The sequence below is a fragment of the Mus pahari genome, chromosome 8 (genome assembly GCF_900095145.1).
Source record: "Mus pahari chromosome 8, PAHARI_EIJ_v1.1, whole genome shotgun sequence".
Lineage (NCBI taxonomy): Eukaryota > Metazoa > Chordata > Mammalia > Rodentia > Muridae > Mus > Mus pahari.
In genome coordinates this window covers 70,067,568-70,083,593 of record NC_034597.1, presented here as the reverse complement: position 1 = coordinate 70,083,593, position 16,026 = coordinate 70,067,568, and positions in this window count along the sequence as shown.

Sequence of the window (16,026 nt, the reverse complement as noted above, 5' to 3'; positions counted from 1 at the left end):
ACATACACACACACACACACACACACATACACACACACATACATACATACATACATACACACACACACATACATACATACACACACACACATACATACACACACACACACACACATGCTCACACACTCACCTGTAGCAGAGTAGACTGCAATTACTTATTGGCACTGAGAATCAATTTACCCGGAGATGGCTCCTTCTCAGTCCTTCCCCCTGGGTTTACTTCTGCTTCAGAAGGGCAAGACGGGAGCTATGTGTTTTAGCTTCCAGTTCTTGCTTCCTGAGTGCTTCCTGTGATTAAAACTAAGTTTAAACAAAGATAACGCTCGCATCACTAAGTCAACTCTCAGTGCAAGGGGAGTTCAGCAAGCCACTGAGAGCAAATTTGTCATGAGAGCACACAGCAAGAAGTCAGCCCCAGGTTCGAGGTGGCTGCATCTATTAGGACGGGTATCGTGGGCACCACTGCCATTTTCAGAGCTCTATCCTCCTCAAAGCCATTTTCGAACGCTAATGGTCGCATGCCATGTACGTTGTACGGTGTCATTGATTCTAAGAGGCTTTGTGTGGTGTGAGACAAGTGACTGACCTCTGACCTCTGTGCCTGCCATGGGAGCTAAGAAGCGGACACCGAGGGAGTGGTCTCATTAAAGGCATACAGTCCCATAAGACAAGGAATGGATTGATGTCACTGACTTGCTGAGCTGCACAAAGGCCCAGCTGGAGGTTAAGAAGGGAACTGCATACAAGCAATTTACAGAGCAGCTGAGGACTAAAACCCAGTGTCAGATAGGCCACTAAAAGCAAACCTGGGAATCTGTGTCTCCCCCCCCCCCCGACACACACACATACACACACATACACACACCTGAAAAGAACAGAAAGGTGCAGCTACTGGCTACATTTATGTCTGAAACAGGGAAAGAAAGAGAAATAGAAAATGTGTAGACATGGATTGATCTGACTAAATCCTAGTGAGAAGTATTCCATCTCAGGGCCAAGAAGGGCCAGACTTTCATGGCCTGTGCCATCAGAAATGCACAGTCTGGTCTCAAGATTTAATAGAAGAAATGGCAGGAATCTAGATCGTCCTACAACCAAAAAATAAAATAAAATAAATAGAAATTCCCATTCTGGTTTGATAGAGCCACACTGCCCCTGAGCAGTTGAGTGACTTCAGCTTCCTCGTCACGAGCATCACCTGGGGACCTGAGTAGACGCAGGCTCTGAGGCAAGGAAGGCCCAGGAGCTTGCGTTTCTAACAAGCTCCCAGGTGACACCGATCTTGCCAGTCAGAGAGTCAGCTTCTACCTTCCCTGTGCTAGAGAACCAAGTTTACTGAGTTAGATGTTCACGTGGGTAAGACATTTGGAGACATTAAGATAGAAATCATTAAAAGTCAACTGGGGATGGGGGGTGGGGTGGATATGATCAAAGTTAAGAGATACCTGCCGGTGGTGGCACAGGCCTTTAATCCCAGCACTCAAGAGACAGAGGCAGGCGGATCTCTAGGAGTTTGGGGCCAGTCTGGTTCTATGAAGTGAGTTACAGGAAAGCTAGGGCTCCGCAGTGTAACCCTGTCTCCAAAACATATACCCCCTCACACACACACACTCACACACACACACACACACACACACACATTGATCAAGCCCCTTCCAGTTGAATTACCACTTTGCTTTTCAGCCTTGATGCTACCCACCCTCTCTGCCTTCCTGGTCCTAGCCACAAGATAACAGTTATGCCATACGCTGTCATCGTGATGTGCTATCTTCTGGCAGGGCCGACAGCAATCATCCCAGACAATCACACACTGGAAACCCTGAAAACAGAGCCAGAAAGAAAGAAGATTTAAAAAAAAAAAAAAAAAGGCAAAAATCTAAAATCCCACACCAGCTTTTCTTTTGGTGAGCTGGTTGGTTCGAGTATTTGTTATAGCAGTAGAAAGTTGACCAGTTCAATCGGTGAACGCAAAATATGATCTAGACACAGAGACAGGATTGACTGAAATAAGTCAGACAGGAAGGGGCAGTGTGAGTTCATTTAGATGAGGTACGGATAGTAGCCAAATTCATAGAGATGGAAAGAATTCCAGCAGACAGGAGGAAAGGGAAGTAGGATTTAATTGATGAGTGTGAAGTTTGAATTGGGAAAAATGGTCAAGATAGGAACAAATCATGATATGCAAACAAAAATATGAATTGTTTAATGCTATTGAAGGACACAACTATAAAAGGTTAGATTAATCAACTTTATCCCCCCTAACACACACACACACACACACACACACACACACACACTGATCAAGCCTCTTCCAGTTGAATTACCACTCTGCTTCCCAGCCTTGACCCTACTCGCCATGTGCTAAGCAGGGCTGGCGCAGACACACACTGTCTGGCCACTGGTTCGCCCTGTTCCTCTGCTGCCTCTGATCCATGCATCTGTGACACAGCTTCCCCCAAGGTGACCTCATCATCCCTGAGCAGCGAGCAGTCTCTTCTTTAACCACACGTGCTCACGGGAAAGGTCTTTCCCTGGTTTCCAAGTCTGCGTATTTGATTTTTTTTTTTCCATAGCTGACTGACCCCCTGATGTGTTTTGTTTGTTTGTTTTGATTTGATTTGATTCTTTTATGTTTACAACAGCCTACCTGTGCCTGGGGAAGATTTGGGGCTGGAGAATAGCCACTTAAATCTACTATCACACTTGTTTGTAGTGAAGAAAAGAAAGCAGGACAAAACCTTAACCAAGAAACACAAGCGCTCTTCCAGACAAATGAGCTATCTTTAAAGATGTCACAGGCTGACAAACAGTTAGCCCGGTCCACCGGCAATCATCCCCTCTCACATCCAGGCAGCTTGAAGGCTTTTTCCCTGGGTGGAAAAAAATTACACCGGCCTTGTCTCAGGCATCCTCACTCTCTTCAGCTGACAAGACTTAAAAAGAAACCAGGAACCAGAAAGAATTAAAGGTTTGCCTATTTCCCCCTCTGTCAGAAGCCTTACAGCTTCTAGAATTTATCCTGAGGTCCCACTTTCAATCTCTTTCTTCCTGCACAAACATATCAATAATTGTCCAATTACACACACACACCTGAACTATATTTACAAAACGTGAGTATAAAATATCCTGCAAATCGTATTAACACTGTGAATAAATTTAAAGATGTTCCAGTGAGACCACAAATCAGCCTATTTCTAACTCCCTAAGGTCAGTGTGAAATCAGCTCAAGCCAAAAAACACCAAGAGCCTGGCACCACGTGGGAGCTGAGGAGCAGGGGGCTGGCTTCTGTCCACGCTGCCTTGGTAGGGAGAGGAGGGTCAAGCGCTGGCATCTCAGTATGGCTCACCTCACAAGAAAATGAATGGTATGCACCCTAGGTTCAGGGGAACACTATTAGGTGAGACAACCAAGGTTGAAGAAGCAAGAGCTTCACAAGGCACAAGCATGAGCTAAGGGACAGCAGTCAGGTCCAATGCCGCATGGAAGTGAAGTCTGTAGTTTTTATATTCTGTTTAAAAACATAGCTTATATAAATATGATATATACATACATACACACATACACACGCACACACAATCACCTGGACATAGTTATACATGCCTGTGATCTTAGCCCTTGGGAGACAAAGACAGAAAGATTGTCAAAAGTTCAAGGCCACTTGAGGCTGCATGGTGAGTTCCAAGACAGCCAAGGCTATATAAGGCCTTGAAAAACAAACAAACAAACAAAACCCCTAAGATTATGCAAGGTTGTTTTTTTTAATTCCCTTACTGGGACTTCCTCTCTAAACATAATGTATGCTTATAGTTTAGTGTGTTCCCGACTTTTCCCAAAACTCTACTTTTCTTTCTTTCTTTGCTTGCTTGAAGTACTGGAGAGTGAGCCCTGGGTCAGGTAAACACTCCACCCCTGAGCTACAACCCCAGCCCTTCCATCCATCCATCCATCCATCCATCCATCCATCCATTCTTCTTAAAAGAAAACTAAGTGATAGTCAATATTGTATTCACAACGCATTTTGTTTTGTTTTAAAAGTACAGGTCCCTAACAGTGGGCATATATTCTCAGGAATGTGTCGCGATACCCGATGTGTCATTCTAAGTGCATCATACATAGGATGCAGTTGACCTAAGATGGCCATATCACTAGGTGACATCATTGTATGGGACCATGGCAGTGTATGAAGTACCTCCTTCGTTGCATGACTCTATCTTGTTACAACATTCTCTGGGTTGTATCCATCTCAGTTTTCCAGACTTCCTCACACTTCTGTAACGGGAAGTTCTCAAAATTTATTCCACCCTCCCTGCTCAATGGGCATTTAGTTCGTTTCCACTTCTCGATGTTTCTAACAAAGTTACAGTAGATATCCTCAAAGCTGAATCTTTCCCATTCCTACTTCTTTCTCTACTTTAGAATTGTTCCATCAAAAGACATGAACATTGGACATCTAATAAACACTCTCTAAAGATCTGACTCCATGCCTTGAGGATTAGGAGAGAGCAGCCAGGAGCAGATCTGTAAGAGGAAGCAGGAAGCAGCTTCCGGGGAGCCTGTCCTTTAAATTGCAGCAGAGGAGGCCAAAAATGTAGTTTGGGGACAGGCAGTGTTTGGAAGGAACAGACTACCACCCCAGTTCTCAGCCCTGTGCTCCTTCCTCAGACACACAGCCTGCACAGCTGAGCTACAACCATGCCAAGGACAGTGCCTGTAGCCCAGACATTGTGTCTCTATATTGGGGCAGCTTCTGAAGAGAAGGGACATTTCCTTTCCTCTATCTACTTTGAGGTCTTTTGGGTTGGGTTGGGTTGGGTTGGGTTGGGTTGGTTTGGCTCGGTTTGATTCTGTTTGATTCGGTTTGGTTCGGTTAAGTTGCTTTCGGTTTGGGAGGGACTGGTAACTGAACTGGGGGTTTCACGTGTGCTAGATGAATGTTCTGCTCCTGAACTGAATCCCCACCCTCTCCATCCCCTCTGTCTAATCCAGAGTCACCACCTGGAGGACTGGTTCATGGCCACCCACCTGGAACAGCCCACCAGATCTTGACTCCAACTCCAAACTCACCACCAGCCAGACCCCAAGACAAGTGACCTCTGGGCCTCTACCCATAAATAGACACAAGGACAAGAACATACTATGTGGGAGTGCCGTGGGATGAGGCCTTACAAAGAGCTCCAGACTTGTCAAGTCCTGTGGAGCTTACTATTCTGTTGCAGGTTGTCTATAGACCTTTGCCTTGCAATGACAATGGCTCAATACTAGAGCCACGGGGCTGGTGAGATGGCTCAGCGGGTAAGAGCACCCGACTGCTCTTCCAAAGGTGCAGAGTTCAAATCCCAGCAACCACATGGTGGCTCACAACCATCCTTAATGAGATCTTACTCCCTCTTCTGGAGTGTCTGAAGACAGCTACAGTGTACTTACATATAATAAATAAAATAAATCTTTAAAAAAAAAAAATACTAGAGCCACGCCGTCCCCACCTGCCCTTCCTAAGCGCCTAGCCCATCGTTAGCTATCACGTCCTCATTGTGGTTGGTCATTTGCTCAGAGCATGCATCTTCTGCATAGGGGCACAGCTTTGCCCGGTGGGGAGACTTGCAAGCCTCCTGTGGGGAACACAAGGAAAGGGTATGATCTGTAAATGTCAAGAAGCCAGGAGAGGCTTTCTAACATCCTGCGGCATGATGAGAGATAGCCAGGTCGGGATTTTTATTACACTCTATCTGATCAGTGTATCAGAAGGAATTCTACCACGCACTGAGCTGTATTCTGTAATCAATGATACGTTGTCAAAAAGGATTTTTTTTTAAAATGAATTGCTTAGACTAGATTGTGACCTAAGAAAAATGGCCCTGTGTTCAGAAAAATCTCTCTCTCTTTTTTTTTTTGACAGAGAAACAGAGAGAGAGAGACAGACAGAGAGGCAATTTTAGTAGCTAAATATTTGAATGTATTAAAATATTTATAGATTCACAACGTTAAATATTCAGGTTACCTCTGTAGGCAGATGTTTCTTATCATCAACCATAGACTCACAGATCCGAATATCTCATTACCTGCTTCTTCGGTTATTCTTACAAGTCCTTTCAAGTGATTTAATTGCTCCAGGAACCAGGACATTTTTATCAGTTGCTGGTAACTAAATCACTCAACCTCTCTGCACTGTACCCAAAGCTAAAATAAGTCTGGAACCATGACTTCCCCTTGCCCTCATTCCCTACCCTCTCCATGTTCCTCCGTCACGGCTAGCCCTCTCCAGCTACAATGTGGGCTTATCCTTTCTGTCCTTCTTTGTCTCAGCCCCTTCAGGACCCTACAATGAACTGTCCCATACTGTGTATTTTATAAAGAACAGACACATAATCGTCACCCTTCTCAAGGCTAAGAATCTCAAGACCAAAGTACCTGTAGATTTGGTATCTAGTGGGGGCCTATGTCCTGGTTCATGGGTGCTGCCAACTCACTGTGTCTTCCCGTAGTGGACAGGGTTAGGCAACACTTGCAGGTCTCTTTTTAAAATATTTTTTAGATTTTATTTATTTATTTATTCATTTATACATGTATGAGCGTTTGCTTAATGTATGTCTGTGTACCACACACATGCAGTGCTTACAGAGGCCAGAAGAGGGCATCAGATCTCCTGAGAATGGAGTTAAAGATGTTTGTGAAGTGCTATGTAGGTGCTGGGGACCAAACCTGGGTCCTGTAGAAGAGCAGCCTGTGCTCTTGACCACGGAGCCATCTCTCCAGCTGCCCAGACCTTTTATTTACAAGACCACCATTCATGAGAACTATAAATTTCATGACTTTCTGACCTCCAAAAGTTTCTACCTCTTAATAACATCACTTTGGGATGAAGATTTTTAACATATGGATTTGGGGAGACATTCTATGACCCTTCTACTCTCACATCCAACTGCCAAAGGAAGAAACAACCTGCCCCGACCCCCACCCCCACCCCCAATACATCCCTATCCCCGTGAGTCTGCTTTCTCTGCAAGAGCCAGCGGAGACAGTTGGGAACTCTGAAGGTTGTCCTCACACAGATCTTGCAGTTTAGTTCCAAAGCAATAGAACTGGGGTTGCTTGTTTCCTTGGTCACCTTATTTGGTCATAAGCAACCTGAGTCTGCCTCCTCCTACACCTTCATCAGTGCTCAGCCCTCCGCCCTTACTCTAAAGTTAAGCTCCAGGAAGAAATCACAGCAAAAACATAAGAGTCTATCCAACCCACACAACTGATGTATTTGACCCTCCATGTCCCTGAAAGTGCCGCAGTTGCTTCACCTTTTGGGTCAGTTCTGCAAAATTATGTCCTTCTATCTAGTCCCTTTGTAAATAGCTTGAATTGGGTTTCTGTCCACACACTACATACACCCCATGATAGTTGGTGAACATGCAAGATGTAAACTTCATTTTATCATCACACTGGGACAAGGTTTGAAGGGCCTCAGTCTATTTTCTTCAAAATAACGGAGCCCCACTGATGAGTGCTGCCTGCCCACCATGGACAGATCTGTGAGCTACTGTCACCAATGGAAGGCTTTTGCATCTGATATAAATCACTGCCCTCGGGAGCTTGCTATCCCAAGAGGGCACTCGTCATTAATTAAGATGACATGATGGCTGTCATAAGAAAGGAACAAAATGTTTGCCAGAGCAGTGACATTCTGTTGTAGGCGCAGAGAAGGCTTTACGATGGAGAAGTTGCATGTATATGCATAAGTGTTTGTGGATGTGTGCATATGGGGGCCAGAGGCTGATGTCAAGAATCATCTTTAATCACTCTCTACCTCATATTTTGAAAGAGAGGTCTCTCGCTGAACCTGGAACTCATGGGTTCTGCTAAACTGACCGACCAGCAAGCCCCTAATGCCCCTGTCTCCACTCCCAACGGCTGGGATTACAGGTGAGCACCACTGCACCCAATTTGTTGGTTTTGTTTTATTTCCTTTTCTCTATGTGAATGCTTTACGCTCAGGGCTTCCTGCCTCCCAGCAAACCGTCTCCCCGGGGCCCGAGGGGGCATTTTGTGAGGAACCTAAAGGATAAGGAGACAAAGATCAGAAGGAACATTCCAGCCAGAGAGCTGGGAAAAGCAAAGCCAAGAACAGGGACATGCAGTCCTGCTGAGCTGTCGTGTGCATAACTGTAAACTGTGGGAAGATACAGTTGGGGGCTGCTTTGTGCTCGGCTGAATGGGTTCTCTTAATTTAATAGGCCCTGGGAAGAAGTCATAAAAATCTATCTGAGGCAAAGAATGACTCGATCTGAGCTATACTTTAAAGAGATTGATCCGGCAGCATTATGTGGGATGGGTTCAGAGGCAGAGAGAATGGGGGCAAGAAGAATAAGCAACAGACAGAATGATCCTGGGCAGAAGATAATGAGGGATTGAACTGGGCCAGCCGAGATGGGAAGGAGAAAAACTGATGGATGGGAGAGAAATGCCAGCGCAGAACACTGACATGATTTGACAGCCCTAAGTAAGAAATCCTTCACAAACATGTGTATCGTTCCTACTCAGTGTTTCTAAGGGCCGCTGGGATCAGCAGACCATCTGTCATTAATGCTAATGAATAAGTCAGGTTTTATTCCACATTTAAAGCCGACTGCCAGGAACCCAGAGACCCCACACTCAGAGAAGTAAGGGAATATCTTTTTAAGATTTATTTTTAATCATTCTTTTGATAGTGGTGTTTTGCTTTGTTCTGTTCTGTTTGTCTTGTATTGGTTTGTTTTGGTTTGTTTTTTGAGATAGGGTTTCTCTGTGTAGCCCTGGCTGTCCTAGAACTCGATCAGTAGACTAGGCTGGCCTCGAACTCAGAAATCCGCCTGCCTCTGCCTCCCCAGTGCTGAGATTAAAGGCGTGCGCCACCACTGCCCAGCTATTTTTATAATTCATTAGACAAAAGCATGTGGTCCTGTGGGGAAGTGGGAATGCATGAGTGAACACAGATACCCTTGAGGAACTAGAGTTACAGATGGTTGTAAGCTACCTGACTTGAGTGCTGTGAACTGAACTCATGTCAGCTGGAAAATCGGCAAATGAACTGAGCCACCACCTCTCAAGTCCCCCAAATAAGGTAATATTGCATGGCCAGGACCAGTCCTCTACTTACACCTGTACACCCTGAACAAGGTCAGACTCCCATACCTCTAATCCCAAGAGGAAGACCTGGGCAGGTGTCTCTGTGTTCTTGAGTTCCCGCAGGCTCTGTCATGCCTGGACCGCACCTTGAGGCAAGCCTGTTTCAGAGCTTCCTTCCTAAAGAAGTCGCCCCAAGGCTCAACAGAGAGACACAAAATCACCTACAGAGGACAGAAAATAGAAATGTCACCTTTCCCATCTTCATCCTTGCAACTCAGAACAAGGTCTAGCATGTAGTAGACACACAGAAGTAAATGATTTAGTCATCGGATGAGTCATCCCAGAATGGCCAAGCACTCTCTGGAGACCGTAGCAGCTACTGCCCTGTGACGAACATCATTGCCCTGCTTTTTTTTTTTTTTTTTTTTTTTTTTGAGTATTTTAGAGAGAAGTGAGCTCTCTAGCTTCTGCTACACCCTCAGAAAGAGCAGAGTGTGACCCTATTTGCACAGACCGGCATGTGGCAGAGAGGTAACTCCTACGCCGCCCCCCACCCCACCTCCACCACTGTGGAAATTGACAGTAGTGTTCTCTCAAGGGCAGACAGAAGAACCGAATGCACTAAACAATATTTTATAAAATTTAAGTCAATAAAGCATTTATTTGAGAATATTTGCGACATGAACAACTCGCACAACCAAATAACATTCCCAGGTCCTCCCCGCAGCAGTAGCTCCTGTTTCAACACTGGACCCCTCCTTACCACGCCGCTATTGCTCCAAGCCATGATTTGATGAATCTCGGTGCCAGAAATAAAACTAAACTTACTAAAATGATGCTGTCAAAGTGTTGTAATTTCACTCTGTGGCACTTCTAGTTGTTTAGAAACAGGGTTCGTTCCCCAGCCTTTGGACTCAAGCTTGGAAGCCGCACTTGCCTCGAGTCTTCCGGTTTCTCTCTCATGTACACAGAGGGTCTTCCTCAAATATTGAAGTCCACAAAGGTCCCCTGGGAGAGTGTTCAAGCTCCCCCTCCCCTGACTATTTGTAGGCTGTGTCACTATGTATGTGGAAAGCTTGGAGACTGAAAAATGACAGCCATCAGAATTCTGCTACACTACACTCCAGTAGGAGTCCTTGAAGCCCTTGGGAAAGTCGAGGGTGGAGGAGGGGCGAGGAGAGTACGTTTATGGTGTGCTACGGATACACTCGTGTGTGTCCATCTCTCTTCATCTCTCTGCAGTTATGGCCATGGCAACGATCTTGGACTTGCTGATGAGCTGCATGGAAGGAACTCAGGAACTTTCAAGGTGATCTTTACACCCCCTGTGGTGAAATGAATGAACCTCCCAGTCCTCTTCAAAGGAGAATGTGACATTATCAAAGAACGACGGTGCCCACCATGAAAACCGTGCGCCCGCTCTGATGGTTAGGTTTGGTTGTTGGTTCAACTGGACTGAGAACCACCTAAGGGATTGATAAGATATCGTGCCTGACTGTGCCTGGGGTAGAGAGATACTAGAGACAGTTATTCTTATGGGGACAGCAACCGAAGTGGAAAGACCACCCAGAATGTCATCTGTAGCTGGAGGGCCACAGTGGAGCAAAAAGTGAGAAGGGGAAGAAACAAGGCAGTGTGCGCAAGCCTCACTCTCAGTGTCTTCAGCCACCGCTGCTCTCTATGCACATCCAACCCTAGTGCCTTCCAGAGAGCTCCCAAGCTCTACGCTTCAGAGTGAGCTGAAGATGGCTTCAGATTCCACGATGGCTATTATAGCACAGTCTAACCTCCAGTTCACACACAGAGACAGACAGAAAGACAGACAGATAGACAGACAGACAGACACACACACACACACACACACACATGGCCTCACTTCAGCCAAGGGTCAAGATGCAGGTATCTGGTCTGGCTTAACCATCAGAAATCAGACCATGCCCTACCCCTGCCCAGGTACTTGGAGGAACAACACCAAAGGTGAGTCAGGGCAGAAGAGATGGATGCAGCATAGCGGAGGCAGGAAAAGAGAACAAACTGAGAATCAGAGGTTAGAGATGGTCCTGGATCCCCCTCATCCTTTGGAACTCCCTCTCAGCATCTGCAGCTCCTGGAGTCTACAGCCTACAATGAAGAGTGTGGGCTACAGACTGAGGAGAAAAGCTTTGCACCCAGACTGACTTGGACTCAATGACCTTACACACAACATTGAGCATCTCTAAGCTTCTATTGTTTTCATTTGTTTATAGTAGCACCTACATCAGACCTATAGGTCTATAGCAACAGACCTAGCCTGTTGCTAGGGTAACACGAGATGATATGTGTAGACCTTCTATGGGATTTCAGAGTTCAGTCAACCTGTTACCCTTCTAATTCTGAAAAAAAACTTGCTTCTTTCAGGAAACCGCATTTCCACTTAAACTTTAGTCATGTTGTCTGGTAAGACTTGCTACTTTTTCATATGACTTTAATGGTGGTGGCAAACCACGTGGTACTCACCCACCCCAAGGTATCCTAAGCATGACATGTTTCTCCTAGGATCCATCCTTGACTCTAGGATGGGTATACAGCCTAAGTACCTGGACTCTTTGAAAGGAGCAGGAGTACAGATGTTCAAACCCCTGGCTTTGGCTATCCTGCTTTGCTTTCCCATGACTTGATTACCTACTAATTTGAACTGTGGTATCGTAGCATGAGGAAAATCATTCTGTGAAAGCCAGAAGTGGGGTGCTTAGCGTGACAGAGCCTAAAATATGGAGCTAATTGTAATAAGGCAGTTGTTGTCTTTCAGAGCCCCCAAAACAACATCCCAAGCCCTTCTGGCTTTTCAAGTTTCCACTGAGAAATCTGACATTATTCAGACAGGCCGGTGGCTGGTAGAGCAGTTTTAACATGTCTGCAATCTTTTGACACTCCTGCCTTTAAGAGGTAGGTCCTCTGTTCTTGGCACCCACCTGGATAAAGGAATCTTGTAGAAATGACACCGCATGGTTCCTGAAGTCAGGAAAGAAGACACCGTGGGGCTTCTACAGTTTCTCTAGGACATTCAGTCTGAAGTCTTAGTCCTAAAGGAAGGCAGTCACATATGTGTCTACCTGAGGGAGAGAACCATGTGGAGAAAGTTGTCCAAAGAGTCTGGCCTGGTGCGATCTTTTCAAGCTAGGCACTCTTTGTGAGATAAAGGGACCTTTCAAAGGACCCCAACCAACCCTAGCTTTTATCTGCCACCTTGACTGAGAAGTGCCTCTCTGAGACCAATAAATGTCCCCAGAATCCTGATCAAATAATTGATTGTATTTTTCAGCCACTGTGTGGAATGCATTACCAAGTGGAAGCAGATGACTAGGAAGGGGAAAGTCAGGGGCCCTCCTTTTGACAGCAGGCTTTGCTAAGAACCAGTAGTTAGCTGTTTGCTAAATTATCACTACTTATGTCGGGAGACTAGGCGCACTGAGATTAAAGCTTTAGGGACTTAAGCAAGTTGCAATGATTTAATGCATCATGGTACCTATACATTGCAGAACAGTGAGAAGCTACTTCTGGAACCCATGAAAAGAAGTAGCTATCACCCAAGATACACAAGGATGCTTAGCTGAACCATATTAGGTAGCGTGACAAATACTAGCAAGCTTGAGGGTCCATTGAGGATGGATCCTTCTGACATAAACAGCAGCTTATACAGTCAAGGACTGAAGTTTCTAGACTCCACTGCTGCTGGTACTGGACATGCTACAACCTACCATCAGCTCTACCCAAACAGAAATCGGAAGATGAGATTCATTTTATTCAAGTCTGGTTTTGAGGAGACGGTGTTAAGCCTGTAAAGCTCAAAGGCTAACATACCCAAAAGGAGAATGAATGGTCTCAGAGTGTCATGTGGGCGATGGGTGGAAGAGTGCTTTGACACTTGACTGAGTGCTTTGACATCATCTGTGGCTGGCAGATCTATAGGGTGGCCGCTTGATCTACCCTTTCCTTCAAAGTCATCTTCAGGACTCACCTACGCTGTCCTCATTAATGTATACATTTGCAAGTAAAGAAACCACAGTGATAGGTGTTAAAGGCCGTGTGTAGGGAGAGTTACAGATAGGACAAAGGGGATGGAAGTAGAAACAGCCAAGCTTTGTTGTGTCTTGTCAAGGAAAGGCTATTGCTTTCCCTACTGACGCATTGCTATCATCATAAATTCATTTTCATTCTCTCTTTCTTTAATTCTCTTAATCTGCTGTGCTTCATGTTACAAGAATAGGATCCAAGTCCTAGCTCAGGACTTGGTAGCAACAAGACATTCTGTGTGGCCTGGCAGATCATAAGGTTGCCATCAAGCTGAGGCTTTCTGGTGAAGAATAAAGATGGACCACTGCCCTTTCGTGTACAAGTCAATCACTACGTGCCTGTCAATTGCTTAGACAGACCCTGGTTGGATGGTTGGTTGGTTGGATGGTTGCTTGGTTAAACCATCTGTCTGTTCTAAAGAATTTAAGAGATCGAATAAAGCCTACATGAAAGTTCGGGTTGACACAGCAGTCCCTTGGGCCTTCAGTCATTCTCAATCCTGAGAATGTCATGCTTGACCTGGTAATAAACTCCTCCTGTATTCTACATTACCCTTTGTGTCTCACCTGAATTCTTTCCATGGAAATCAAAAGAACCAAAGAGCCAAAGGGAGACCAGAGTGAGCCGTGATTTCAGAACATTTCGAAAGGCTGAGAGGAGGGCCTGGTGAGGTGGCTCTCAGGGTATGAACGCTTGCCACCATGTCTGGTTACCTGAATTCCTTCCCTGCGGTCCACTCAGCAGAAAGAGAACTGATTTTAGAAAAGTCTTTCCTGACCTCCGTGCAGCAGAAGACACATGCATAAACACACAAATAAATGTAAAACAGAAATGATAATAATGCTAAGGTAAGTGTGGTTGTAGGTTTTGCATGCTACATTTAAATTCAAGTAAATGAGATTTGTTTTGAAATGTCTTGGAAGAACTCTGGTTGTTGCTGTGGGACATTGAACAGATAAGTACACAGGCTGTATTGGATTCATTTTTTATGGTTACCCAGCTTCTTTGGAAAACAAGCCTTTCTCTATCCTTTACTGAGAGCCTCCCTTAAAAGACCCATCCATCCCCTGTTCTTCTCTCTAAGGTGGAAGGCTGTCACTGTTCTATAAGATCCTGACTCATCTACCACCAGTGGCCAAGGGATTAAAAACCCAGACAGTGGGAGGAGTTCAGAATCCGCCCTAGCACTGCTCAATACCTGCGTGGAGACTCAGCAATGTGGATGGAAGACCCTTTCCCTCCAGCTGTGAATCTGAGAAAAACGGTTGGATCTGACAGTGGATATGGTCCCAGCCCTAAGGAAGCCTAACACTCACAGGGAAGAATTGGTGGGCCCCAGGAGGCTCACGTGGTGATGCCCCCTAACTTTACACAGCCAATGTGGTTTGATGGTCTGCAGCAGAACACATCCTTTACTGCAGTACCAGTGACAGGGGGCACACCTAATAAACACTTTCGCCTCCTGCTGTTTCCCCCTGCTGTGCTCTTGGCAAGCTGGAGGAAAGTTGAGATCATTCAAAGCCACACTCTGCTGGGGTCAGGGGTGTGCTTGCCTGCTAGCTTCCTGGGAAGAAGATTGTAGAATTGGGGAGATTCTCACCCCAGGTGCCTGAATAAGAGATCCAGACATCTGCATATCTGCATATCTGCATATCCACATTAAGAGTCTGTGGGTGTGGCTTCTGATAAAGTAAACCATCATTCATCTCTACTTCCTTCTTAAAACCCACCAAAATGACAGCAAAAGAATTAAGTGAGAAATAACCCCAATGCAAAAAGAATGGAAAGAGACAACGCGTAACACAGAAATTCCATCCACCACAAAGAACAGACTCCCAGACAACAGGTAAGAGAAACTCCATCTAGGAGGAAGTAGAACAGTCTCCCATTGGCTACAGGGAAAACATGGTCCCACCCAGGCCCTGAGCAGCCTGGGGCCAAGGACATGGGCTGCAATGCAATGCATTTCTTCTCCTTGTCTCCCAGCAGTCTTCCTTTCCTCTGAAAAATAAAGCTTTGTCTTTTCATGTGTGACGTTCTCTGTAGGTCAAACCGTACATTCCACTCTTAAGATTGAAGCTGCCATCTGTCAGCAAAATGTCTTCATTAAAAAAAAAAAAAAAAAAAAAAAAAAAAAGCATCTGTGCATGTATAGAGGCATGCATATGCTGTGGTGTGGAGTTTCAGGGGACAACTTTGGGAGTCAATTCTCTTCTACTATGTGGCTCTAGGAGATTGAACTCGGGTCTTCAGGCTTGAGATGGAGTGCTTTTATCCAGTGAGTGATGTCAGTGTCCAGCTAGCAAGATTTCTGAGGGCAAGGAGGTCTGAGGGAGGTTAGTCAACGCCATCTTAGGAAGCAGTTGGTGCCAGAATGAAGGGCTTTCCCTGTTCCAGGCAATGACCCACTCCACTAAAAGTAGAATAGAGGTTTACCCTCTTCAGGGGTTCAGCAGCCAGAAGCATGGACCTGGAACTTAGGCAAAGGCGAAAGCAGAAGTATCTCTGAAAACAGAACTGAGGACGGTGCTATAGGCTGAATGTGGATGCAAACTGAAGTCTGTAAGGTTGGGGTGGGCGGGTTCCACACCTGCTTTAAAGATGCTTCATGACTGATTTGACCAATTAGGACCTCATGATCATGAAGAATCCAGATGTTGAAACTTTGGAGCCCAAATGATCTTGGCATATATTTACTTCTCTTAAAAGCCATGCACTAGTGCCAGGCAGTGGTGGCACATGCCTTTAATCCCAGCATTTGGGAGACAGAGGCAGGCAGATTTCTGAGTTCAAGGCCAGCCTGGTCTACAGAGTGAGTTCCAGGACAGAAAGGGCTACACAGGGAAACCCTGTCTGGGGGGGGGGGGTGCGGGGAAGCC